Source organism: Cherax quadricarinatus, chromosome 100 (assembly GCF_038502225.1).
Source record: "Cherax quadricarinatus isolate ZL_2023a chromosome 100, ASM3850222v1, whole genome shotgun sequence".
NCBI lineage: Eukaryota > Metazoa > Arthropoda > Malacostraca > Decapoda > Parastacidae > Cherax > Cherax quadricarinatus.
The window spans coordinates 1,475,665-1,503,080 of record NC_091391.1 but is presented as its reverse complement, the minus strand read 5'-3'; the positions used below and the strand labels follow the sequence as shown (position 1 = coordinate 1,503,080).

Sequence of the window (27,416 nt, the reverse complement as noted above, 5' to 3'; positions counted from 1 at the left end):
TACATCTTGTGGGATTTTACACCTTATTTCTCCAATATTTATCTCCACCCCATTCATGGTAACTTATAGAATATATCCCCCCATTATCTCCACCCCATTCATGGTAACTTATAGAATATATCCCCCATTATCTCCACCCCATTCATGGTAACTTATAGAATATATCCCCCCATTATCTCCACCCCATTCATGGTAACTTATAGAATATATCCCCCATTATCTCCACCCCATTCATGGTAACTTATAGAATATATCCCCCATTATCTCCACCCCATTCATGGTAACTTATAGAATATATCCCCCCATTATCTCCACCCCATTCATGGTAACTTATAGAATATATCCCCCATTATCTCCACCCCATTCATGGTAACTTATAGAATATATCCCCCATTATCTTTACCCCATTCATGGTAACTTATAGAATATATCCCCCATTATCTCCACCCCATTCATGGTAACTTATGGAACACATTCCTCACTGATACTTCCCACTAGTACTTCCCCGTAGTTCTCCCCACTAGTTCTCCCCACTAGTTCTCCCCACTAGTTCTCCCCACTAGTTCTCCTCACTAGTTCTCCTCACTAGTTCTCCTCACTAGTTCTCCCCACTAGTTCTCCCCACTAGTTCTCCCCACTAGTTCTCCTCACTTTTTCTCCTCACTAGTACTCCCCACTAGTTCTCCCCACTAGTTCTCCCCACTAGTTCTCCTCACTAGTTCTCCTCACTAGTTCTCCTCACTAGTTCTCCCCACTAGTTCTCCTCACTAGTTCTCCTCACTAGTACTCCCCACTAGTTCTCCCCACTAGTTCTCCCCACTAGTTCTCCTCACTAGTTCTCCCCACTAGTACTCCCCACTAGTTCTCCTCACTAGTTCTCCTCACTAGTTCTCCTCACTAGTTCTCCTCACTAGTACTCCCCACTAGTTCTCCCCACTAGTTCTCCTCACTAGTTCTCCCCACTAGTACTCCCCACTAGTTCTCCCCACTAGTTCTCCTCACTAGTTCTCCCCACTAGTACTCCCCACTAGTTCTCCTCACTAGTTCTCCTCACTAGTTCTCCTCACTAGTTCTCCTCACTAGTTCTCCCCACTAGTTCTCCCCACTAGTTCTCCTCACTAGTACTCCCCACTAGTTCTCCCCACTAGTTCTCCCCACTAGTTCTCCTCACTAGTTCTCCCCACTAGTACTCCCCACTAGTTCTCCTCACTAGTTCTCCTCACTAGTTCTCCTCACTAGTTCTCCTCACTAGTACTCCTCACTAGTTCTCCTCACTAGTTCTCCTCACTAGTACTCCCCACTAGTTCTCCTCACTAGTTCTCCTCACTAGTTCTCCTCACTAGTTCTCCCCACTAGTTCTCCCCACTAGTTCTCCTCACTAGTTCTCCTCACTAGTACTCCCCACTAGTTCTCCCCACTAGTTCTCCCCACTAGTTCTCCTCACTAGTTCTCCTCACTAGTACTCCCCACTAGTTCTCCCCACTAGTTCTCCCCACTAGTTCTCCTCACTAGTTCTCCTCACTAGTACTCCCCACTAGTTCTCCCCACTAGTTCTCCCCACTAGTTCTCCCCACTAGTTCTCCTCACTAGTACTCCCCACTAGTTCTCCCCACTAGTTCTCCCCACTAGTTCTCCTCACTAGTTCTCCTCACTAGTACTCCCCACTAGTTCTCCCCACTAGTTCTCCCCACTAGTTCTCCCCACTAGTTCTCCTCACTAGTACTCCCCAATAGTTCTCCCCACTAGTTCTCCCCACTAGTTCTCCTCACTAGTTCTCCTCACTAGTTCTCCCCACTAGTTCTCCCCACTAGTTCTCCCCACTAGTTCTCCCCACTAGTTCTCCTCACTAGTTCTCCTCACTAGTACTCCTCACTAGTTCTCCTCACTAGTTCTCCTCACTAGTTCTCCCCACTAGTTCTCCCCACTAGTTCTCCCCACTAGTTCTCCCCACTAGTTCTCCTCACTAGTTCTCCTCACTAGTTCTCCTCACTAGTTCTCCTCACTAGTTCTCCTCACTAGTACTCCTCACTAGTTCTCCTCACTAGTTCTCCTCACTAGTACTCCCCACTAGTTCTCCTCACTAGTACTCCCCACTAGTTCTCCTCACTAGTTCTCCTCACTAGTACTCCCCACTAGTTCTCCCCACTAGTTCTCCCCACTAGTTCTCCTCACTAGTTCTCCTCACTAGTACTCCCCACTAGTTCTCCCCACTAGTTCTCCCCACTAGTTCTCCTCACTAGTTCTCCTCACTAGTACTCCCCACTAGTTCTCCCCACTAGTTCTCCCCACTAGTTCTCCTCACTAGTTCTCCCCACTAGTTCTCCCCACTAGTTCTCCCCACTAGTTCTCCCCACTAGTTCTCCTCACTAGTTCTCCTCACTAGTTCTCCTCACTAGTTCTCCCCACTAGTTCTCCCCACTAGTTCTCCCCACTAGTTCTCCTCACTAGTTCTCCTCACTAGTTCTCCTCACTAGTTCTCCTCACTAGTTCTCCCCACTAGTTCTCCCCACTAGTTCTCCCCACTAGTTCTCCCCACTAGTTCTCCCCACTAGTTCTCCCCACTAGTACTCCCCACTAGTTCTCCTCACTAGTTCTCCCCACTAGTTCTCCTCACTAGTTCTCCTCACTAGTTCTCCTCACTAGTTCTCCTCACTAGTTCTCCCCACTAGTTCTCCCCACTAGTACTCCCCACTAGTTCTCCTCACTAGTTCTCCCCACTAGTTCTCCTCACTAGTTCTCCCCACTAGTTCTCCCCACTAGTTCTCCTCACTAGTTCTCCTCACTAGTACTCCTCACTAGTTCTCCTCACTAGTTCTCCTCACTAGTTCTCCCCACTAGTTCTCCCCACTAGTTCTCCCCACTAGTTCTCCCCACTAGTTCTCCTCACTAGTTCTCCTCACTAGTTCTCCTCACTAGTTCTCCTCACTAGTTCTCCTCACTAGTACTCCTCACTAGTTCTCCTCACTAGTACTCCCCACTAGTTCTCCTCACTAGTACTCCCCACTAGTTCTCCTCACTAGTTCTCCTCACTAGTACTCCCCACTAGTTCTCCCCACTAGTTCTCCCCACTAGTTCTCCTCACTAGTTCTCCTCACTAGTACTCCCCACTAGTTCTCCCCACTAGTTCTCCCCACTAGTTCTCCTCACTAGTTCTCCTCACTAGTACTCCCCACTAGTTCTCCCCACTAGTTCTCCCCACTAGTTCTCCTCACTAGTTCTCCCCACTAGTTCTCCCCACTAGTTCTCCCCACTAGTTCTCCCCACTAGTTCTCCTCACTAGTTCTCCTCACTAGTTCTCCTCACTAGTTCTCCCCACTAGTTCTCCCCACTAGTTCTCCCCACTAGTTCTCCCCACTAGTTCTCCTCACTAGTTCTCCTCACTAGTTCTCCTCACTAGTTCTCCTCACTAGTTCTCCCCACTAGTTCTCCCCACTAGTTCTCCCCACTAGTTCTCCCCACTAGTTCTCCCCACTAGTTCTCCCCACTAGTTCTCCCCACTAGTACTCCCCACTAGTTCTCCTCACTAGTTCTCCCCACTAGTTCTCCTCACTAGTTCTCCTCACTAGTTCTCCTCACTAGTTCTCCCCACTAGTTCTCCTCACTAGTTCTCCTCACTAGTTCTCCTCACTAGTTCTCCCCACTAGTTCTCCCCACTAGTTCTCCTCACTAGTTCTCCTCACTAGTTCTCCTCACTAGTTCTCCCCACTAGTTCTCCTCACTAGTTCTCCTCACTAGTTCTCCTCACTAGTTCTCCTCACTAGTTCTCACTAGTTCTCCCCACTAGTTCTCCCCACTAGTACTCCCCACTAGTACTCCCCACTAGTTCTCCCCACTAGTACTCCTCACTAGTTCTCCTCACTAGTTCTCCTCACTAGTTCTCCTCACTAGTTCTCCCCACTAGTACTCCCCACTAGTACTCCCCACTAGTTCTCCCCACTAGTTCTCCCCACTAGTACTCCTCACTAGTTCTCCTCACTAGTTCTCCTCACTAGTTCTCCTCACTAGTTCTCCTCACTAGTTCTCCCCACTAGTTCTCCTCACTAGTTCTCCTCACTAGTTCTCCTCACTAGTTCTCCTCACTAGTTCTCCTCACTAGTTCTCCCCACTAGTTCTCCCCACTAGTACTCCCCACTAGTACTCCCCACTAGTTCTCCCCACTAGTTCTCCCCACTAGTTCTCCCCACTAGTTCTCCCCACTAGTTCTCCCCACTAGTTCTCCCCACTAGTTCTCCCCACTAGTTCTCCTCACTAGTTCTCCCCACTAGTTCTCCCCACTAGTTCTCCCCACTAGTTCTCCCCACTAGTACTCCCCACTAGTTCTCCCCACTAGTTCTCCTCACTAGTACTCCCCACTAGTTCTCCCCACTAGTACTCCCCACTAGTTCTCCCCACTAGTTCTCCCCACTAGTTCTCCCCACTAGTTCTCCCCACTAGTTCTCCTCACTAGTTCTCCCCACTAGTTCTCCCCACTAGTTCTCCCCACTAGTTCTCCCCACTAGTACTCCCCACTAGTTCTCCCCACTAGTTCTCCTCACTAGTACTCCCCACTAGTTCTCCCCACTAGTACTCCCCACTAGTTCTCCCTACTAGTTCTCCCCACTAGTTCTCCCCACTAGTTCTCCTCACTAGTTCTCCTCACTAGTTCTCCCCACTAGTTTTCCCCACTAGTACTCCCCACTAGTTCTCCCCACTAGTTCTCCTCACTAGTACTCCCCACTAGTTCTCCCCACTAGTACTCCCCACTAGTTCTCCCCACTAGTTCTCCCCACTAGTTCTCCACACTAGTTCTCCTCACTAGTTCTCCCCACTAGTTCTCCCCACTAGTTCTCCCCACTAGTACTCCCCACTAGTTCTCCCCACTAGTTCTCCTCACTAGTACTCCCCACTAGTTCTCCCCACTAGTTCTCCCCACTAGTTCTCCCCACTAGTTCTCCCCACTAGTTCTCCACACTAGTTCTCCCCACTAGTTCTCCCCACTAGTTCTCCCCACTAGTTCTCCCCACTAGTACTCCCCACTAGTTCTCCCCACTAGTTCTCCCCACTAGTTCTCCTCACTAGTTCTCCCCACTAGTACTCCCCACTAGTTCTCCCCACTAGTTCTCCTCACTAGTACTCCCCACTAGTTCTCCCCACTAGTACTCCCCACTAGTTCTCCCCACTAGTTCTCCCCACTAGTTCTCCCCACTAGTTCTCCCCACTAGTTCTCCCCACTAGTTCTCCCCACTAGTTCTCCTCACTAGTTCTCCCCACTAGTTCTCCCCACTAGTTCTCCCCACTAGTTCTCCCCACTAGTACTCCCCACTAGTTCTCCTCACTAGTACTCCCCACTAGTTCTCCCCACTAGTTCTCCTCACTAGTACTCCCCACTAGTTCTCCCCACTAGTTCTCCCCACTAGTTCTCCCCACTAGTTCTCCTCACTAGTTCTCCCCACTAGTTCTCCCCACTAGTTCTCCCCACTAGTTCTCCCCACTAGTTCTCCCCACTAGTTCTCCCCACTAGTTCTCCCCACTAGTTCTCCCCACTAGTTCGCCCCACCTCACTAGTTCTCCCCACTAGTTCTCCTCACTAGTACTCCCCACTAGTTCTCCCCACTAGTTCTCCCCACTAGTTCTCCCCACTAGTTCTCCCCACTAGTTCTCCCCACTAGTTCTCCCCACTAGTTCTCCCCACTAGTTCTCCTCACTAGTTCTCCCCACTAGTTCTCCCCACTAGTTCTCCCCACTAGTTCTCCCCACTAGTTCTCCCCACTAGTTCTCCCCACTAGTTCTCCCCACTAGTTCTCCCCACTAGTTCTCCTCACTAGTTCTCCCCACTAGTTCTCCCCACTAGTTCTCCCCACTAGTTCTCCTCACTAGTTCTCCCCACTAGTTCTCCCCACTAGTTCTCCCCACTAGTACTTCCCCCTAGTACTCCCCACTAGTACTTCCCCCTTGTTCTCCTCACTAGTACTCCCCACTAGTACTTCCTCCTAGTACTTCCCCCTAGTACTCCCCCCTAGTACTCCCCACTAGTTCTCCTCACTAGTTCTCCCCACTAGTTCTCCCCACTAGTTCTCCCCACTAGTTCTCCTCACTAGTTCTCCCCACTAGTTCTCCCCACTAGTTCTCCCCACTAGTTCTCCCCACTAGTACTCCCCACTAGTTCTCCCCACTAGTTCTCCTCACTAGTACTCCCCACTAGTACTCCCCACTAGTACTCCCCACTAGTTCTCCCCACTAGTTCTCCCCACTAGTTCTCCCCACTAGTTCTCCCCACTAGTTCTCCTCACTAGTTCTCCCCACTAGTACTCCCCACTAGTTCTCCCCACTAGTTCTCCTCACTAGTACTCCCCACTAGTTCTCCCCACTAGTACTCCCCACTAGTTCTCCCCACTAGTTCTCCCCACTAGTTCTCCTCACTAGTTCTCCCCACTAGTTCTCCCCACTAGTTCTCCCCACTAGTTCTCCCCACTAGTACTCCCCACTAGTTCTCCCCACTAGTTCTCCTCACTAGTACTCCCCACTAGTTCTCCCCACTAGTACTCCCCACTAGTTCTCCCCACTAGTTCTCCCCACTAGTTCTCCCCACTAGTTCTCCCCACTAGTTCTCCCCACTAGTTCTCCTCACTAGTTCTCCCCACTAGTTCTCCCCACTAGTTCTCCCCACTAGTTCTCCCCACTAGTACTCCCCACTAGTTCTCCCCACTAGTTCTCCTCACTAGTACTCCCCACTAGTTCTCCCCACTAGTACTCCCCACTAGTTCTCCTCACTAGTACTCCCCACTAGTTCTCCCCACTAGTACTCCCCACTAGTTCTCCCCACTAGTTCTCCCCACTAGTTCTCCCCACTAGTTCTCCCCACTAGTTCTCCCCACTAGTTCTCCCCACTAGTTCTCCCCACTAGTTCTCCTCACTAGTTCTCCCCACTAGTTCTCCCCTCTAGTTCTCACCACTAGTACTCCCCACTAGTTCTCCCCACTAGTTCTCCTTACTAGTACTCCCCACTAGTTCTCCCCACTAGTACTCCCCACTAGTTCTCCCCACTAGTTCTCCCCACTAGTTCTCCCCCCGAGTCCGCCCCACTAGTTCTCCCCACTAGTTCTCCCCACTAGTTCTCCACACTAGTTCTCCCCACTAGTTCTCCCCACTAGTTCTCCCCACTAGTTCTCCCCACTAGTTCTCCCCACTAGTTCTCCCCACTAGTTCTCCCCACTAGTTCTCCCCACTAGTTCTCCTCACTAGTACTCCCCACTAGTTCTCCCCACTAGTTCTCCCCACTAGTTCTCCCCACTAGTTCTCCCCACTAGTTCTCCTCACTAGTTCTCCCCACTAGTTCTCCCCACTAGTTCTCCCCACTAGTTCTCCCCACTAGTTCTCCTCACTAGTTCTCCCCACTAGTTCTCCCCACTAGTTCTCCTCACTAGTTCTCCCCACTAGTTCTCCCCACTATTTCTCCCCACTAGTTCTCCTCACTATTTCTCCCCACTAGTTCTCCCCACTAGTTCTCCCCACTAGTTCTCCCCACTAGTTCTCCTCACTAGTTCTCCCCACTAGTTCTCCCCACTAGTTCTCCTCACTAGTTCTCCCCACTAGTTCTCCCCACTAGTTCTCCCCACTAGTTCTCCTCACTATTTCTCCCCACTAGTTCTCCTCACTATTTCTCCCCACTAGTTCTCCCCACTAGTTCTCCTCACTAGTTCTCCCCACTAGTTCTCCCCACTAGTTCTCCCCACTAGTTCTCCTCACTAGTTCTCCCCACTAGTTCTCCCCACTAGTTCTCCCCACTAGTTCTCCTCACTATTTCTCCCCACTAGTTCTCCTCACTATTTCTCCCCACTAGTTCTCCCCACTAGTTCTCCTCACTATTTCTCCCCACTAGTTCTCCTCACTATTTCTCCCCACTAGTTCTCCCCACTAGTTCTCCTCACTAGTTCTCCCCACTAGTTCTCCCCACTAGTTCTCCCCACTAGTTCTCCTCACTAGTTCTCCCCACTAGTTCTCCCCACTAGTTCTCCCCACTAGTTCTCCTCACTATTTCTCCCCACTAGTTCTCCTCACTATTTCTCCCCACTAGTTCTCCCCACTAGTTCTCCTCACTAGTTCTCCCCACTAGTTCTCCCCACTAGTTCTCCCCACTAGTTCTCCTCACTATTTCTCCCCACTAGTTCTCCTCACTATTTCTCCCCACTAGTTCTCCTCACTAGTTCTCCCCACTAGTTCTCCCCACTAGTTCTCCCCACTAGTACTCCCCACTAGTTCTCCCCACTAGTTCTCCCCACTAAGTTACTTTAGATATCAGTTACAATCTTCCCTATAATCTCCCCCCCCACCAGCCTCTCACATAATATAATTATTATTTGCTTCAATAACCAATCTTTAGTGGACTTGTTACCTGTCACATAATATAATTATCTGCTTCAATAACCAAACTTTAGTGGACTTGTTACCTGGAAATACCTTACAAGTGGGCCCCGCCCACCTTTGACAACGTCTCCAGCTGCTGCATCTCCACATACCTGGAGTAACCCAGGTTAATGTTGCTGTGTTGATCAATGTTGCAGCAGACACAGCCTGGTACATCAGTTACCACACCTGCAACATTATAATCAACATAGAAGGTGCAAGTTCCTTGGATCAAGAGACTTTAGGTTATTTTTCAATAAAATAAATAATAGCATAGAACTGGACACAACATTATGGGTTATGTGACGCCTAATGTGGGAGTTGTTTGATCCGAGGAAGGGGAGTACCTCCAGTTCCTCGCATCAAAACCCCCTCCACTAGGGTCCCCCCCGGCCCCCCTCCAAGACATTAGACCCCAAAGAAAATTAAGACAATTTAAAGAGCAAACTGGTGGTGGGACCAGGAGCTGCAACTGGTACCGGGGACCAGGAGCTGCAACTGATACCGGGGACCAGGAGCTGCAACTGATACCGGGGACCAGGAGCTGCAACTGGTGCCAGGGACCAGGAGCTGCAACTGGTACCGGGGACCAGGAGCTGTAACTGGTGCCAGGGACCAGGAGCTGCAACTGGTAGCAGGGACCAGGAGCTGCAACTTGTACCAGGGACCAGGAGCTGTAATTGGTGCCGGGGACCAGGAGCTGCAACTGGTACCGGGGACCAGGAGCTGCAACTGGTGCCGGGGATCAGGAGCTGTAATTGGTGCCGGGAACCAGGAGCTGCAACTGGTACCAGGGACCAGGAGCTGCAACTGGTACCAGGGACCAGGAGCCGCAACTGGTACAGGGGACCAGGAGCTGTACCAGGGACCAGGAGCTGCAACTGGTACCAGGGACCAGGAACTGCAACTGGTACCGGGGACCAGGAGCTGCAATTGGTACCGGGGACCAGGAGCTGCAACTGGTACCGGGGACCAGGAGCTGCAACTGGTACCGGGGACCAGGAGCTGCAACTGGTACCAGGGACCAGGAGCTGCAACTGGTACTGGGGACCAGGAGCTGTAATTGGTGCCGGGGACCAGGAGCTGGAACTGGTACCGGGAACCAGGAGCTGCAACTGGTACCGGGGACCAGGAGCTGTAATTGGTGCCAGGAACCAGGAGCTGCAACTGGTACCGGGGACCAGGAGCTGTAATTGGTGCCGGGAACCAGGAGCTGCAACTGGTACCAGGGACCAGGAGCTGCAACTGGTACCGGAGACCAGGAGCTGTAATTGGTGCCGGGAACCAGGAGCTGCAACTGGTACCAGGGACCAGGAGCTGCAACTGGTACCGGGGACCAGGAGCTGTAATTAGTGCTGGGAACCAGGAGCTGCAACTGGTACCAGGGACCAGGAGCTGTAATTGGTGCCAGAGACCAGGAGCTGCAACTGGTACCGGGGACCAGGAGCTGCAACTGGTACCGGGGATCAGGAGCTGCAACTGGTACCAGGGACCAGGAGCTGCAACTGGTACCGGGGACCAGGAGCTGCAACTGGTACCGGGGACCAGGAGCTGCAACTGGTACCGGGGACCAGGAGCTGCAACTGGTACCGGGGACCAGGAGCTGCAACTGGTACCGGGGACCAGGAGCTGCAACTGGTACCGGGGACCAGGAGCTGCAACTGGTACTGGGGACCAGGAGCTGCAACTGGTACCAGGGACCAGGAGCTGCAACTGGTACCAGGAGCTGCAACTGGTACCTGGGACCAGGAGCTGCAACTGGTACCAGGGACCAGGAGCTGCAACTGGTACCTGGGACCAGGAGCTGCAACTGGTACCAGGGACCAGGAGCTGCAACTGGTACCAGGGACCAGGACCTGCAACTGGTACCAGGGACCAGGACCTGCAACTGGTACCAGGGACCAGGAGCTGCAACTGGTACCAGGGACCAGGACCTGCAACTGGTACCAGGGACCAGGAGCTGCAACTGGTACCAGAAGCTGCAACTGGTACCTGGGACCAGGAGCTGCAACTGGTACCAGGGACCAGGAGCTGCAACTGGTACCAGGGACCAGGAGCTGCAACTGGTACCTGGGACCAGGAGCTGCAACTGGTACCAGGGACCAGGAGCTGCAACTGGTACCAGGGACCAGGAGCTGCAACTGGTACCAGGGACCAGGAGCTGCAACTGGTACCTGGGACCAGGAGCTGCAACTGGTACCAGGAGCTGCAACTGGTACCAGGGACCAGGAGCTGCAACTGGTACCAGGGACCAGGACCTGCAACTGGTACCTGGGACCAGGAGCTGCAACTGGTACCAGGGACCAGGAGCTGCAACTGGTACCTGGGACCAGGAGCAGCAACTGGTACCAGGGACCAGGACCTGCAACTGGTACCTGGGACCAGGAGCTGCAACTGGTACCAGGGACCAGGAGCTGCAACTGGTACCAGGAGCTGCAACTGGTACCAGGGACCAGGACCTGCAACTGGTACCTGGGACCAGGAGCTGCAACTGGTACCAGGGACCAGGAGCTGCAACTGGTACCAGGGACCAGGAGCTGCAACTGGTACCTGGGACCAGGAGCTGCAACTGGTACCAGGAGCTGCAACTGGTACCAGGGACCAGGAGCTGCAACTGGTACCAGGGACCAGGAGCTGCAACTGGTACCAGGGACCAGGTGCTGCAACTGGTACCAGGGACCAGGAGCTGCAACTGGTACCAGGGACCAGGTGCTGCAACTGGTACCAGGGACCAGGTGCTGCAACTGGTACCAGGGACCAGGAGCTGCAACTGGTACCAGGGACCAGGTGCTGCAACTGGTACCAGGGACCAGGAGCTGCAACTGGTACCAGGGACCAGGAGCTGCAACTGGTACCAGGGACCAGGAGCTGCAACTGGTACCAGGGACCAGGTGCTGCAACTGGTACCAGGGACCAGGAGCTGCAACTGGTACCAGGGACCAGGAGCTGCAACTGGTACCAGGGACCAGGAGCTGCAACTGGTACCAGGGACCAGGAGCTGCAACTGGTACCAGGGACCAGGAGCTGCAACTGGTACCAGGGACCAGGTGCTGCAACTGGTACCAGGAGCTGCAACTGGTACCAGGGACCAGGTGCTGCAACTGGTACCGGGGACCAGGAGCTGCAACTGGTACCAGGAGCTGCAACTGGTACCAGGGACCAGGTGCTGCAACTGGTACCAGGAGCTGCAACTGGTACCTGGGACCAGGTGCTGCAACTGGTACCGGGGACCAGGAGCTGCAACTGGTACCAGGAGCTGCAACTGGTACCAGGGACCAGGAGCTGCAACTGGTACCAGGGACCAGGTGCTGCAACTGGTACCTGGGACCAGGAGCTGCAACTGGTACCAGGGACCAGGTGCTGCAACTGGTACCGGGGACCAGGAGCTGCAACTGGTACCAGGAGCTGCAACTGGTACCAGGGACCAGGAGCTGCAACTGGTACCAGGGACCAGGAGCTGCAACTGGTACCTGGGACCAGGAGCTGCAACTGGTACCAGGGACCAGGAGCTGCAACTGGTACCAGGGACCAGGAGCTGCAACTCAGCTGTTGTACTGACAAACACATCACCAGACAATACTTACATTATTTAGGTGTATTAAGAGGGTGAGGAAGCGCTAAAGCCGGCGGGGCAGCAGGAGGAGGAGCAACACGTCTCTCCTGGACGACTATTAAAGGTTAACTGACCTTTAGTGACCTTGAGGTTGGTCACTGTCCTGACCTTCACTATAACACCATCACTGATAACCTGACTAACTCTGACTACCACCACTAGATGGCACTGCTACACCACCACTCTATGGCACTGCTACACCACCACACTTACCACCACTAGATGGAACTGCTACACCACCACTCTTACCACCACTAGATGGCACTGCTACACCACCACTCTTACCACCACTAGATGGCACTGCTACACCACCACTCTTACCACCACTAGATGGCACTGCTACACCACCACTCTTACCACCACTAGATGGCACTGCTACACCACCACTCTTACCACCACTAGATGACACTGCTACACCACCACTCTTACCACCACTAGATGGCACTGCTACACCACCACTCTTACCACCACTAGATGGCACTGCTACACCACCACTCTTACCACCACTAGATGGCACTGCTACACCACCACTCTTACCACCACTAGATGACACTGCTACACCACCGCTCTTACCACCACTAGATGGCACTGCTACACCACTCTTACCACCACTAGATGGCACTGCAACACCACCCCTACTACCACCACGAGATGGCACTACTAAACCACCACTCTTACCACCACTAGATGGCACTACTAAACCACCACTCTTACCACCACTAGATGGCACTACTACACCACCACTAGATGGCACTGCTACACCACCCCTACTACCAGAGTACTAGTGCTACTATTGTACCACTAGTACTCTACATGATGGTACATTATTGTACCACTAGTACTCTACATGATGGTACATTATTGTACCACTAGTACTCTACATGAAGGTAGATTATTGTACCACTAGTACTCTACATGAAGGTACAATATTGTACCACTAGTACTCTACATGATGGTACATTATTGTACCACTAGTACTCTACATGATGGTACAGATTAACTCGGTAGCACTCGATGTATGCACATGGCTTATTCCTCTAAGAAAAAGGAGGAGTAGATGTAAAATAGAAAGAGACAGGCGCTCCCTTTACAGGCGACGGAAAAGAATAACAGAGCGGCTAAAAGAGGTCAATATATCTGAAATGCGTAGGGAGACACTGGTCAGAGAAATAGCAAGCATCGAACTTAAGCTAAAAGAATCCTTTAGGAGTCAGGAATCGCGGGAAGAACTAAAAGCCATAAATGAAATCGAAAGAAACCCAAAGTATTTCTTCTCCTATGCCAAATCAAAATCGAGAACAACGTCCAGTATTGGGCCCCTACTTAAACAAGATGGGTCCTACACAGATGACAACAAGGAAATGAGTGAGCTACTCAAGTCCCAATATGACTCAGTTTTTAGCAAGCCGCTAACCAGACTGAGAGTCGAAGATCAAAATGAATTTTTTATGAGAGAGCCACAAAATTTGATTAACACAAGCCTATCCGATGTTATCCTGACACCAAATGACTTCGAACAGGCGATAAATGACATGCCCATGCACTCTGCCCCAGGGCCAGACTCATGGAACTCTGTGTTCATCAAGAACTGCAAGAAGCCCCTATCACGAGCCTTTTCCATCCTATGGAGAGGGAGCATGGACACGGGGGTCGTCCCACAGTTACTAAAAACAACAGACATAGCCCCACTCCACAAAGGGGGCAGTAAAGCAACAGCAAGGAACTACAGACCAATAGCACTAACATCCCATTTCATAAAAATCTTTGAAAGGGTCCTAAGAAGCAAGATCACCACCCATCTAGAAACCCATCAGTTACACAACCCAGGGCAACATGGGTTTAGAACAGGTCGCTCCTGTCTGTCTCAACTATTGGACCACTACGACAAGGTCCTAAATGCACTAGAAGACAAAAAGAATGCAGATGTAATATATACAGACTTTGCAAAAGCCTTCGACAAGTGTGACCATGGCGTAATAGCACACAAAATGCGTGCTAAAGGAATAACAGGAAAAGTCGGTCGATGGATCTATAATTTCCTCACTAACAGAACACAGAGAGTAGTCGTCAACAGAGTAAAGTCCGAGGCAGCTACGGTGAAAAGCTCTGTTCCACAAGGCACAGTACTCGCTCCCATCTTGTTCCTCATCCTTATATCCGACATAGACAAGGATGTCAGCCACAGCACCGTGTCTTCCTTTGCAGATGACACCCGAATCTGCATGACAGTGTCTTCCATTGCAGACACTGCAAAGCTCCAGGCAGACATCAACCAAATCTTTCAGTGGGCTGCAGAAAACAATATGAAGTTCAACGATGAGAAATTTCAATTACTCAGATATGGTAAACATGAGGAAATTAAATCTTCATCAGAGTACAAAACAAATTCTGGCCACAAAATAGAGCGAAACACCAACGTCAAAGACCTGGGAGTGATTATGTCGGAGGATCTCACCTTCAAGGACCATAACATTGTATCAATCGCATCTGCTAGAAAAATGACAGGATGGATAATGAGAACCTTCAAAACTAGGGAGGCCAAGCCCATGATGACACTCTTCAGGTCACTTGTTCTATCTAGGCTGGAATATTGCTGCACACTAACAGCACCTTTCAAGGCAGGTGAAATTGCCGACCTAGAAAATGTACAGAGAACTTTCACGGCGCGCATAACGGAGATAAAACACCTCAATTATTGGGAGCGCTTGAGGTTCCTAAACCTGTATTCCCTGGAACGCAGGAGGGAGAGATACATGATTATATACACCTGGAAAATCCTAGAGGGACTAGTACCGAACTTGCACACGAAAATCACCCACTACGAAAGCAAAAGACTTGGCAGACGATGCACCATCCCCCCAATGAAAAGCAGGGGTGTCACTAGCACGTTAAGAGACCATACAATAAGTGTCAGGGGCCCGAGACTGTTCAACTGCCTCCCAGCACACATAAGGGGGATTACCAACAGACCCCTGGCAGTCTTCAAGCTGGCACTGGACAAGCACCTAAAGTCAGTTCCGGATCAGCCGGGCTGTGGCTCGTATGTTGGTTTGCGTGCAGCCAGCAGCAACAGCCTGGTTGATCAGGCTCTGATCCACCAGGAGGCCTGGTCTCAGACCGGGCCGCGGGGGCGTTGACCCCCGGAACTCTCTCCAGGTAAACTCCAGGTAAACAGTCAGGAGGCCTGGTCTCAGACCGGGCCGCGGGGGCGTTGACCCCCGGAACTCTCTCCAGGTAAACTCCAGGTAAACAGTATTGTACCACTAGTACTCTACATGATGGTACATTATTGTACCACTAGTACTCTACATGATGGTACATTATTGTACCACTAGTACTCTACATGAAGGTACATTACTGTACCACTAGTACTCTACATGAAGGTACAATATTGTACCACTAGTACTCTACATGATGGTACATTATTGTACCACTAGTACTCTACATGATGGTACATTATTATACCACTAGTACTCTACATGATGGTACATTATTGTACCACTAGTACTCTACATGAAGGTAGATTATTGTACCACTAGTACTCTACATGATGGTACATTATTATACCACTAGTACTCTACATGATGGTAGATTATTGTACCACTAGTACTCTACATGAAGGTACATTATTGTACCACTAGTACTCTACATGATGGTAGATTATTGTACCACTAGTACTCTACATGAAGGTACATTATTGTACCACTAGTACTCTACATGATGGTACATTATTGTACCACTAGTACTCTACATGATGGTACATTATTGTACCACTAGTACTCTACATGAAGGTAGATTATTGTACCACTAGTACTCTACATGAAGGTAGATTATTGTACCACTAGTACTCTACATGAAGGTACATTATTGTACCACTAGTACTCTACATGAAGGTAGATTATTGTACCACTAGTACTCTACATGAAGGTACATTATTGTACCACTAGTACTCTACATGAAGGACAGATTATTGTACCACTAGTACTCTACATGATGGTAGATTATTGTACCACTAGTACTCTACATGATGGTACATTATTGTACCACTAGTACTCTACATGAAGGTACATTATTGTACTACTAGTACTCTACATGAAGGTACATTATTGTACCACTAGTACTCTACATGAAGGTACATTATTGTACCACTAGTACTCTACATGATGGTAGATTATTGTACCACTAGTACTCTACATGATGGTAGATTATTGTACCACTAGTACTCTACATGATGGTACATTATTGTACCACTAGTACTCTACATGATGGTGCATTATTGTACCACTAGTACTCTACATGATGGTACATTATTGTACCACTAGTACTCTACATGAAGGTACATTATTGTACCACTAGTACTCTACATGAAGGTACATTATTGTACCACTAGTACTCTACATGAAGGTAGATTATTGTACCACTAGTACTCTACATGAAGGTACATTATTGTACCACTAGTACTCTACATGAAGGTACATTATTGTACCACTAGTACTCTACATGAAGGTACATTATTGTACCACTAGTACTCTACATGAAGGTAGATTATTGTACCACTAGTACTCTACATGATGGTACATTATTGTACCACTAGTACTCTACATGATGGTACATTATTGTACCACTAGTACTCTACATGATGGTAGATTATTGTACCACTAGTACTCTACATGAAGGTACATTATTGTACCACTAGTACTCTACATGAAGGTACATTATTGTACCACTAGTACTCTACATGAAGGTACATTATTGTACCACTAGTACTCTACATGAAGGTACATTATTGTACCACTAGTACTCTACATGATGGTACATTATTGTACCACTAGTACTCTACATGAAGGTACATTATTGTACCACTAGTACTCTACATGATGGTACATTATTGTACCACTAGTACTCTACATGAAGGTAGATTATTGTACCACTAGTACTCTACATGATGGTACATTATTGTACCACTAGTACTCTACATGAAAGTCGATTATTGTACCACTAGTACTCTACATGATGGTACATTATTGTACCACTAGTACTCTACATGAAGGTAGATTATTGTACCACTAGTACTCTACATGAAGGTAGATTATTGTACCACTAGTACTCTACATGAAGGTACATTATTGTACCACTAGTACTCTACATGATGGTACATTATTGTACCACTAGTACTCTACATGATGGTACATTATTGTACCACTAGTACTCTACACTAGTACTCTACATGATGGTGCATTATTGTACCACTAGTACTCTACATGATGGTAGATTATTGTACCACTAGTACTCTACATGATGGTACATTATTGTACCACTAGTACTCTACATGATGGTAGATTATTGTACCACTAGTACTCTACATGATGGTACAGTATTGTACCACTAGTACTCTACATGAAAGTAGATTATTGTACCACTAGTACTCTACATGATGGTACATTATTGTACCACTAGTACTCTACATGATGGTACATTATTGTACCACTAGTACTCTACATGATGGTACATTATTGTACCACTAGTACTCTACATGATGGTACATTATTGTACCACTAGTACTCTACATGATGGTACAGTATTGTACCACTAGTACTCTACATGATGGTACATTATTGTACCACTAGTACTCTACATGATGGTACATTATTGTACCACTAGTACTCTACATGATGGTACATTATTGTACCACTAGTACTCTACATGATGGTACAGATTATTGTACCACTAGTACTCTACATGATGGTACATTATTGTACCACTAGTACTCTACATGATGGTACATTATTGTACCACTAGTACTCTACATGATGGTACATTATTGTACCACTAGTACTCTACATGATGGTACATTATTGTACCACTAGTACTCTACATGATGGTACATTATTGTACCACTAGTACTCTACATGATGGTACATTATTGTACCACTAGTACTCTACATGATGGTACATTATTGTACCACTAGTACTCTACATGATGGTACATTATTGTACCACTAGTACTCTACATGAAGGTAGATTATTGTACCACTAGTACTCTACATGATGGTACATTATTGTACCACTAGTACTCTACATGATAGGTACATTATTGTACCACTAGTACTCTACATGATGGTACATTATTGTACCACTAGTACTCTACATGATGGTACATTATTGTACCACTAGTACTCTACATGAAGGTACATTATTGTACCACTAGTACTCTACATGATGGTACATTATTGTACCACTAGTACTCTACATGAAGGTACATTATTGTACCACTAGTACTCTACATGATGGTACATTATTGTACCACTAGTACTCTACATGAAGGTAGATTATTGTACCACTAGTACTCTACATGATGGAACATTATTGTACCATTAGTACTCTACATGATGGTACATTATTGTACCATTAGTACTCTACATGATGGTACATTATTGTACCACTAGTACTCTACATGAAGGTAGATTATTGTACCACTAGTACTCTACATGATGGTACATTATTGTACCACTAGTACTCTACATGAAGGTACATTATTGTACCACTAGTACTCTACATGAAGGTAGATTATTGTACCACTAGTACTCTACATGAAGGTACATTATTGTACCACTAGTACTCTACATGAAGGTACATTATTGTACCACTAGTACTCTACATGATGGTACATTATTGTACCACTAGTACTCTACATGAAGGTACATTATTGTACCACTAGTACTCTACATGATGGTAGATTATTGTACCACTAGTACTCTACATGATGGTAGATTATTGTACCACTAGTACTCTACATGATGGTACATTATTGTACCACTAGTACTCTACATGAGGGTACATTATTGTACCACAAGTACTCTACATGATGGTACATTATTGTACCACTAGTACTCTACATGAAGGTACATTATTGTACCACTAGTACTCTACATGATGGTACATTATTGTACCACTAGTACTCTACATGAAGGTAGATTATTGTACCACTAGTACTCTACATGAAGGTACATTATTGTACCACTAGTACTCTACATGATGGTAGATTATTGTACCACTAGTACTCTACATGATGGTACATTATTGTACCACTAGTACTCTACATGATGGTACATTATTGTACCACTAGTACTCTACATGATGGCAGATTATTGTACCACTAGTACTCTACATGAAGTTACATTATTGTACCACTAGTACTCTACATGATGGTAGATTATTGTACCACTAGTACTCTACATGATGGTAGATTATTGTACCACTAGTACTCTACATGATGGTAGATTATTGTACCACTAGTACTCTACATGATGGTACATAATTGTACCACTAGTACTCTACATGAATGGCAGATTATTGTACCACTAGTACTCTACATGATGGTACATTATTGTACCACTAGTACTCTACATGATGGTAGATTATTGTACCACTAGTACTCTACATGATGGTACATTATTGTACCACTAGTACTCTACATGATGGTACATTATTGTACCACTAGTACTCTACATGATGGTACATTATTGTACCACTAGTACTCTACATGAAGGTACATTATTGTACCACTAGTACTCTACATGATGGTAGATTATTGTACCACTAGTACTCTACATGAAGGGCAGATTATTGTACCACTAGTACTCTACATGAATGGTACATTATTGTACCACTAGTACTCTACATGTACTCTACATGGGTACATTATTGTACCACTAGTACTCTACATGAATGGTAGATTATTGTACCACTAGTACTCTACATGATGGTACATTATTGTACCACTAGTACTCTACATGAATGGTACATTATTGTACCACTAGTACTCTACATGATGGTACATTATTGTACCACTAGTACTCTACATGAATGGTACATTATTGTACCACTAGTACTCTACATGATGGTACATTATTGTACCACTAGTACTCTACATGATGGTACATTATTGTACCACTAGTACTCTACATGATGGTACATTATTGTACCACTAGTACTCTACATGAATGGTACATTATTGTACCACTAGTACTCTACATGAATGGTACATTATTGTACCACTAGTACTCTACATGATGGTACATTATTGTACCACTAGTACTCTACATGATGGTACATTATTGTACCACTAGTACTCTACATGATGGTACATTATTGTACCACTAGTACTCTACATGATGGTACATTATTGTACCACTAGTACTCTACATGATGGTACATTATTGTACCACTAGTACTCTACATGAAGGTAGATTATTGTACCACTAGTACTCTACATGATGGTACATTATTGTACCACTAGTACTCTACATGATGGTACATTATTGTACCACTAGTACTCTACATGATGGTACATTATTGTACCACTAGTACTCTACATGATGGTACATTATTGTACCACTAGTACTCTACATGATGGTACATTATTGTACCACTAGTACTCTACATGATGGTACATTATTGTACCACTAGTACTCTACATGATGGTACATTATTGTACCACTAGTACTCTACATGAATGGTACATTATTGTACCACTAGTACTCTACATGAAGGTACATTATTGTACCACTAGTACTCTACATGATGGTACATTATTGTACCACTAGTACTCTACATGATGGTACATTATTGTACCACTAGTACTCTACATGATGGTACATTATTGTACCACTAGTACTCTACATGATGGTACATTATTGTACCACTAGTACTCTACATGATGGTACATTATTGTACCACTAGTACTCTACATGATGGTACATTATTGTACCACTAGTACTCTACATGATGGTACATTATTGTACCACTAGTACTCTACATGATGGTACATTATTGTACCACTAGTACTCTACATGATGGTACATTATTGTACCACTAGTACTCTACATGATGGTACATTATTGTACCACTAGTACTCTACATGAGGGTACATTATTGTACCACTAGTACTCTACATGAATGGTACATTATTGTACCACTAGTACTCTACATGATAGTACATTATTGACTAGTACTCTACATGATGGTACATTATTGTACCACTAGTACTCTACATGATAGTACATTATTGTACCACTAGTACTCTACATGATGGTACATTATTGTACCACTAGTACTCTACATGATGGTACATTATTGTACCACTAGTACTCTACATGATGGTACATTATTGTACCACTAGTACGCTACATGATGGTACATTATTGTACCACTAGTACTCTACATGATGGTACATTATTGTACCACTAGTACTCTACATGATGGTACATTATTGTACCACTAGTACTCTACATGATGGTACATTATTGTACCACTAGTACTCTACATGATGGTACATTATTGCACCACTAGTACTCTACATGATGGTACATTATTGTACCACTAGTACTCTACATGAAGGTACATTATTGTACCACTAGTACTCTACATGATGGTACATTATTGCACCACTAGTACTCTACATGATGGTACATTATTGTACCACTAGTACTCTACATGATGGTACATTATTGTACCACTAGTACTCTACATGATGGTACATTATTGTACCACTAGTACTCTACATGATGGTACATTATTGCACCACTAGTACTCTACATGATGGTACATTATTGTACCACTAGTACTCTACATGATGGTACATTATTGCACCACTAGTACTCTACATGATGGTACATTATTGTACCACTAGTACTCTACATGATGGTACATTATTGTACCACTAGTACTCTACATGATGGTACATTATTGTACCACTAGTACTCTACATGATGGTACATTATTGCACCACTAGTACTCTACATGATGGTACATTATTGTACCACTAGTACTCTACATGATGGTACATTATTGCACCACTAGTACTCTACATGAAGGGCAGATTAATGTATCACTAGTAGGGATAGGCCTATTTAGGGGTGTTCCTGCTAGCCTATGAGTCAGTATTATGGGAAGAGTTAAGCCAGTAGGGTTAGGCCTATGTGTCAGTATTATGGGAAGAGTTAAGCCAGTAGGGGCAGGCTTATGTGTCACTATTATGGGAAGAGTTAAGCCAGTAGGGGTAGGCCTATGGGTCAGTATTATGGGAAGAGTTAAGCCAGTAGGAGTAGGCCTATGTGTCAGTATTATGGGAAGAGTTAAGCCAGTAGGGGTAGGCCTATGTGTCAGTATTATGGGAAGAGTTAAGCCAGTAGGGGTAGGCCTATGTGTCAGTATTATTGGAAGAGTTAAGCCAGTAGGGGTAGGCCTATGTGTCAGTATTATTGGAAGAGTTAAGCCAGTAGGGGTAGGCCTATGTGTCAGTATTATTGGAAGAGTTAAGCCAGTAGGGGTAGGCCTATGTGTCAGTATTATTGGAAGAGTTAAGCCAGTAGGGGTAGGCCTATGTGTCAGTATTATGGGAAGAGTTAAGCCAGTAGGAGTAGGCCTATGTGTCAGTATTACTGGAAGAGTTAAGCCAGTAGGAGTAGGCCTATGTGTCAGTATTATGGGAAGAGTGAACACTGTGAGTTGAACACTGACTTTAATTGTAATAATGATCGATGGGTTACCTTGGAAAGTTTTGAGCCAGCAGAAACAGGCCTAAATAAGCCTATTCCTGCTGATATTAAGGTCAATCACAGGCAGTTTCATGGTAATGTTTGCCTACGTAATTCTTACCATTGTTATAATCAAAACCAAGCGCTAAACCTACTGGGGTTATACAGAAAACCATAGCATGGAGGCCTCTACTCTGTGGCACCTTTCATGAACCTGTGTGCACCTTTGGTAGAGCCCTCTATCTTACCAGGATCCCATCTTGTCACCTGTGTACACGCTTGGTAGAGCACTCTATCTTACCAGGATCCCATCTTGACACCTGTGTACACCTTAGGTCGAGCCCTCTATCTTACCAGGATCCCACCTTGTCACCTGTGTACACCCTTGGTAGAGCCCTCTATCTTACCAGGATCCTTGCTATATCTCCTGTGTACACCTTTAGTAGAGCATTCTATCTTACCAGGATTCCATCTTGTCACCTGTGCACACCCTTGGTAGAGCCCTCTATCTTACCAGGATCCCACCTTGTCACCTGTGTACACCCTTGGTAGAGCCCTCTATCTTACCAGGATCCCACCTTGTCACCTGTGTACACCTTGGTAGAGCCCTCTATCTTACCAGGATCCCACCTTGTCACCTGTGTACACCTTGGTAGAGCCCTCTATCTTACCAGGATCCCACACTGTCACCTGTGCACACTTTGGTAGAGCCCTCTATCTTACCAGGATCCCACCTTGTCACCTGTGTACACCTTGGTAGAGCCCTCTATCTTACCAGGATCCCACCTTGTCACCTGTGTACACCCTTGGTAGAGCCCTTTATCTTACCAGGATCCCACCTTGTCACCTGTGTACACCCTTGCTAGAGCCCTCTATCTTACCAGGATCCCACCTTGTCACCTGTGTACACCTTGGTAGAGCCCACTATCTTACCAGGATCCCACCTTGTCACCTGTGTACACCTTGGTAGAGCCCTCTATCTTACCAGGATCCCACCTTGCCACCTGTGTACACCCTTGGTAGAGCCCTCTATCTTACCAAGATCCCACCTTGTCACCTGTGTACACCTTGGTAGAGCCCTCTATCTTACCAGGATCCCACCTTGTCACCTGTGTACACCTTGGTAGAGCCCTCTATCTTACCAGGATCCCACCTTGACACCTGTGTACACCCTTGGTAGAGCCCTCTATCTTACCAGGATCCCACCTTGACACCTGTGTACACCTAGGTAGGGCCCTCTATCTTACCAGGATCCCACCTTGACACCTGTGTACACCTTGGTAGAGCCCTCTATCTTACCAGGATCCCACCTTGTCACCTGTGTACACCTTGGTAGAGCCCTCTATCTTACCAGGATCCCACCTTGTCACCTGTGTACACCTTGGTAGAGCCCTCTATCTTACCAGGATCCCACCTTGTCACCTGTGTACACCTTGGTAGAGCCCTCTATCTTACCAGGATCCCACCTTGTCACCTGTGTACACCTTGGTAGAACCCTCTATCTTACCAGGATCCCACCTTGTCACCTGTGTACACCTTGGTAGAGCCCTCTATCTTACCAGGATCCCACCTTGTCACCTGTGTACACCTTGGTAGAACCCTCTATCTTACCAGGATCCCACCTTGTCACCTGTGTACACCTTGGTAGAGCCCTCTATCTTACCAGGATCCCACCTTGTCACCTGTGTACACCTTGGTAGAACCCTCTATCTTACCAGGATCCCACCTTGTCACCTGTGTACACCCTTGGTAGAACCTTCTATCTTACCAGGATCCCACCTTGTCACCTGTGTACACCCTTGGTAGAACCCTCTATCTTACCAGGATCCCACCTTGTCACCTGTGTACACCCTTGGTAGAACCCTCTATCTTACCAGGATCCCACCTTGTCACCTGTGTACACCCTTGGTAGAACCCTCTATCTTACCAGGATCCCACCTTGTCACCTGTGTACACCCTTGGTAGAACCCTCTATCTTACCAGGATCCCACCTTGTCACCTGTGTACACCCTTGGTAGAACCCTCTATCTTACCAGGATCCCACCTTGTCACCTGTGTACACCCTTGGTAGAACCCTCTATCTTACCAGGATCCCACCTTGTCACCTGTGTACACCCTTGGTAGAACCCTCTATCTTACCAGGATCCCACCTTGTCACCTGTGTACACCCTTGGTAGAACCCTCTATCTTACCAGGATCCCACCTTGTCACCTGTGTACACCCTTGGTAGAACCCTCTATCTTACCAGGATCCCACCTTGTCACCTGTGTACACCTTGGTAGAACCCTCTATCTTACCAGGATCCAAGTGTCTTATGTCCATCGGGATCCTTTTAATATCTTATTGTTATACTAAGGAGATATACTAAGAATAAGATAAAATGAGTTATTAATATTAACATGTGTGTTAGCTAAGAAAAAATTACTCTCCTGCCTTTCTGTACCTACATGTATTAGGTACCTTGTGGCTGTCTACTTGAACCATTATTGCTGAACAGTAAGAGGTGTTTGAAGCCTGGCCACTGACTGTGGCTACTTCAATGTTGTGCTCTGTCCCCCTAGTACTATGTTGTGCTCTCTCCCCCTAGTACTATGTTGTGCTCTGTCCCTCTAGTACTATGTTGTGCTCTCTCCCCCAAGTACTATGTTGTGCTCTCTCCCCCTAGTACTATGTTGTGCTCTCTCCCTCTAGTACTATGTTGTGCTCTCTCCCCCTAGTACTATGTTGTGCTCTCTCCCCTAGTACTATGTTGTGCTCTCTCCCCCTAGTACTATGTTGTGCTCTCTCCCCCTAGTACTATGTTGTGCTCTCTCCCCCTAGTACTATGTTGTGTTCTCTCCCCCTAGTACTATGTTGTGCTCTCTCCCCCTAGTACTATGTTGTGCTCTCTCCCCCTAGTACTATGTTGTGCTCTCTCCCCCTAGTACTATGTTGTGCTCTCTCCCCCTAGTACTATGTTGTGCTCTCTCCCCTAGTACTATGTTGTGCTCTCTCCCTCTAGTACTATGTTGTGCTCTCTCCCCCTAGTACTATGTTGTGCTCTCTCCCCCTAGTACCATGTTGTGCTCTTTCCCCCTAGTACTATGTTGTGCTCTCTCCCCCTAGTTCTATGTTGTGCTCTCTCCCCCTAGTACTATGTTGTGCTCTCTCCCCCTAGTACTATGTTGTGCTCTCTCATCCTAGTACTATGTTGTGCTCTCTCTCCCTAGTACTATGTTGTGTTCTATCCCCCTAGTACTATGTTGTGCTCTCTCCCCCTAGTACTATGTTGTGCTCTCTCATCCTAGTACTATGTTGTGCTCTCTCTCCCTAGTACTATGTTGTGTTCTCTCCCCCTAGTACTATGTTGTGCTCTCTCCCCCTAGTACTATGTTGTGCTCTCTCCCCCTAGTACTATGTTGTGGTCTCTCCCCCTAGTACTATGTTGTGCTCTCTCCCCCTAGTACCATGTTGTGCTCTCTCCCCCTAGTACTATGTTGTGCTCTCTCCCCCTAGTACTATGTTGTGCTCTCTCCCCCTAGTACTATGTTGTGCTCTCTACCCCTAGTACTATGTTGTGCTCTCTCCCCCTAGTACTATGTTGTGCTCTCTCCCCCTAGTACTATGTTGTGCTCTCTCCCCTAGTACTATGTTGTGCTCTCTCCCCCTAGTACTATGTTGTGCTCTCTCCCTCTAGTACTATGTTGTGCTCTCTCCCTCTAGTACTATGTTGTGATCCCTCCCCCTAGTACTATGTTGTGCTCTCTCCCCCTAGTACCATGTTGTGCTCTTTCCCCCTAGTACTATGTTGTGCTCTCTCCCCCTAGTTCTATGTTGTGCTCTCTCCCCCTAGTACTATGTTGTGTTCTCTCCCCATAGTACTATGTTGTGTTCTCTCCCCCTAGTACTATGTTGTGCTCTCTCCCCCTAGCACCATGTTGTGCTCTTTCCCCCTAGTACTATGTTGTGCTCTCCCCCTAGTACTATGTTGTGCTCTCTCCCCCTAGTACTATGTTGTGCTCTCTCCCTCTAGTAAGATGTTGTGGTCTCTCCCCTAGTACTATGTTGTGCTCTGTCCCCCTAGTACTATGTTGTGCTCTGTCCCCCTAGTACTATGTTGTGCTCTCTCCCCCTAGTACCATGTTGTGCTCTCTCCCCCTAGTACTATGTTGTGCTCTCTCCCCCTAGTACTATGTTGTGCTCTCTCCCCCTAGTACTATGTTGTGCTCTCTCCCTCTAGTAATATGTTGTGCTCTCTCCCCCTAGTACCATGTTGTGCTCTCTCCCCCTAGTACTATGTTGTGCTCTCTCCCCCTAGTACTATGTTGTGCTCTCTCCCCCTAGTACTATGTTGTGCTCTCTCCCCCTAGTACTATGTTGTGCTCTCTCCCCCTAGTACTATGTTGTGCTCTCTCCCCCTAGTACTATGTTGTGCTCTCTCCCCCTAGTACTATGTTGTGCTCTCTCCCCTAGTACTATGTTGTGCTCTCTCCACCTACTACTATGCTATGCTCTCTCTCCCTAGTACTATGTTGTGCTCTCTCCCCCTAGTACTATGTTGTGCTCTCTCCCCCTAGTACTATGTTGTGCTCTCTCCCCATAGTACTATGTTGTTCACTCTACCCCTAGTACTATGTTGTGCTCTCTCCCCCTAGTACTATGTTGTGCTCTCTCCCCCTAGTACTATGTTGTTCTCTCTACCCCTAGTACTATGTTGTGCTCTCTCCCCCTAGTACTATGTTGTGCTCTCTCCCCCTAGTACTATGTTGTTCTCTCTACCCCTAGTACTATGTTGTGCTCTCTCCCCCTAGTACTATGTTGTGCTCTCTCCCCCTAGTACTATGTTGTTCTCTCTACCCCTAGTACTATGTTGTGCTCTCTCCCCCTAGTACTATGTTGTGCTC

General features: G+C 47.0%; 1 long non-coding RNA gene across 2 annotated transcripts in view; it reads right to left on the bottom strand.

Moving 5' to 3' along the window:
- Positions 1 to 12,105, bottom strand: part of LOC128704679 (uncharacterized) — a 92,205-nt gene extending 80,100 nt beyond the window's left edge. Inside the window, exons 1-2 of one of the 2 annotated variants that reach the window (XR_011390977.1) lie at positions 11,967 to 12,105; positions 8,427 to 8,571 (exon numbers count right to left, since the gene is read on the bottom strand). This is a non-coding gene — a long non-coding RNA (uncharacterized lncRNA). The remainder of the gene's footprint in view (positions 1 to 8,426; positions 8,572 to 11,966) is intronic. The other variant, XR_011390976.1, reaches the window with a different exon arrangement.
- Between the last annotated feature and the right edge of the window lie 15,311 nt (positions 12,106 to 27,416).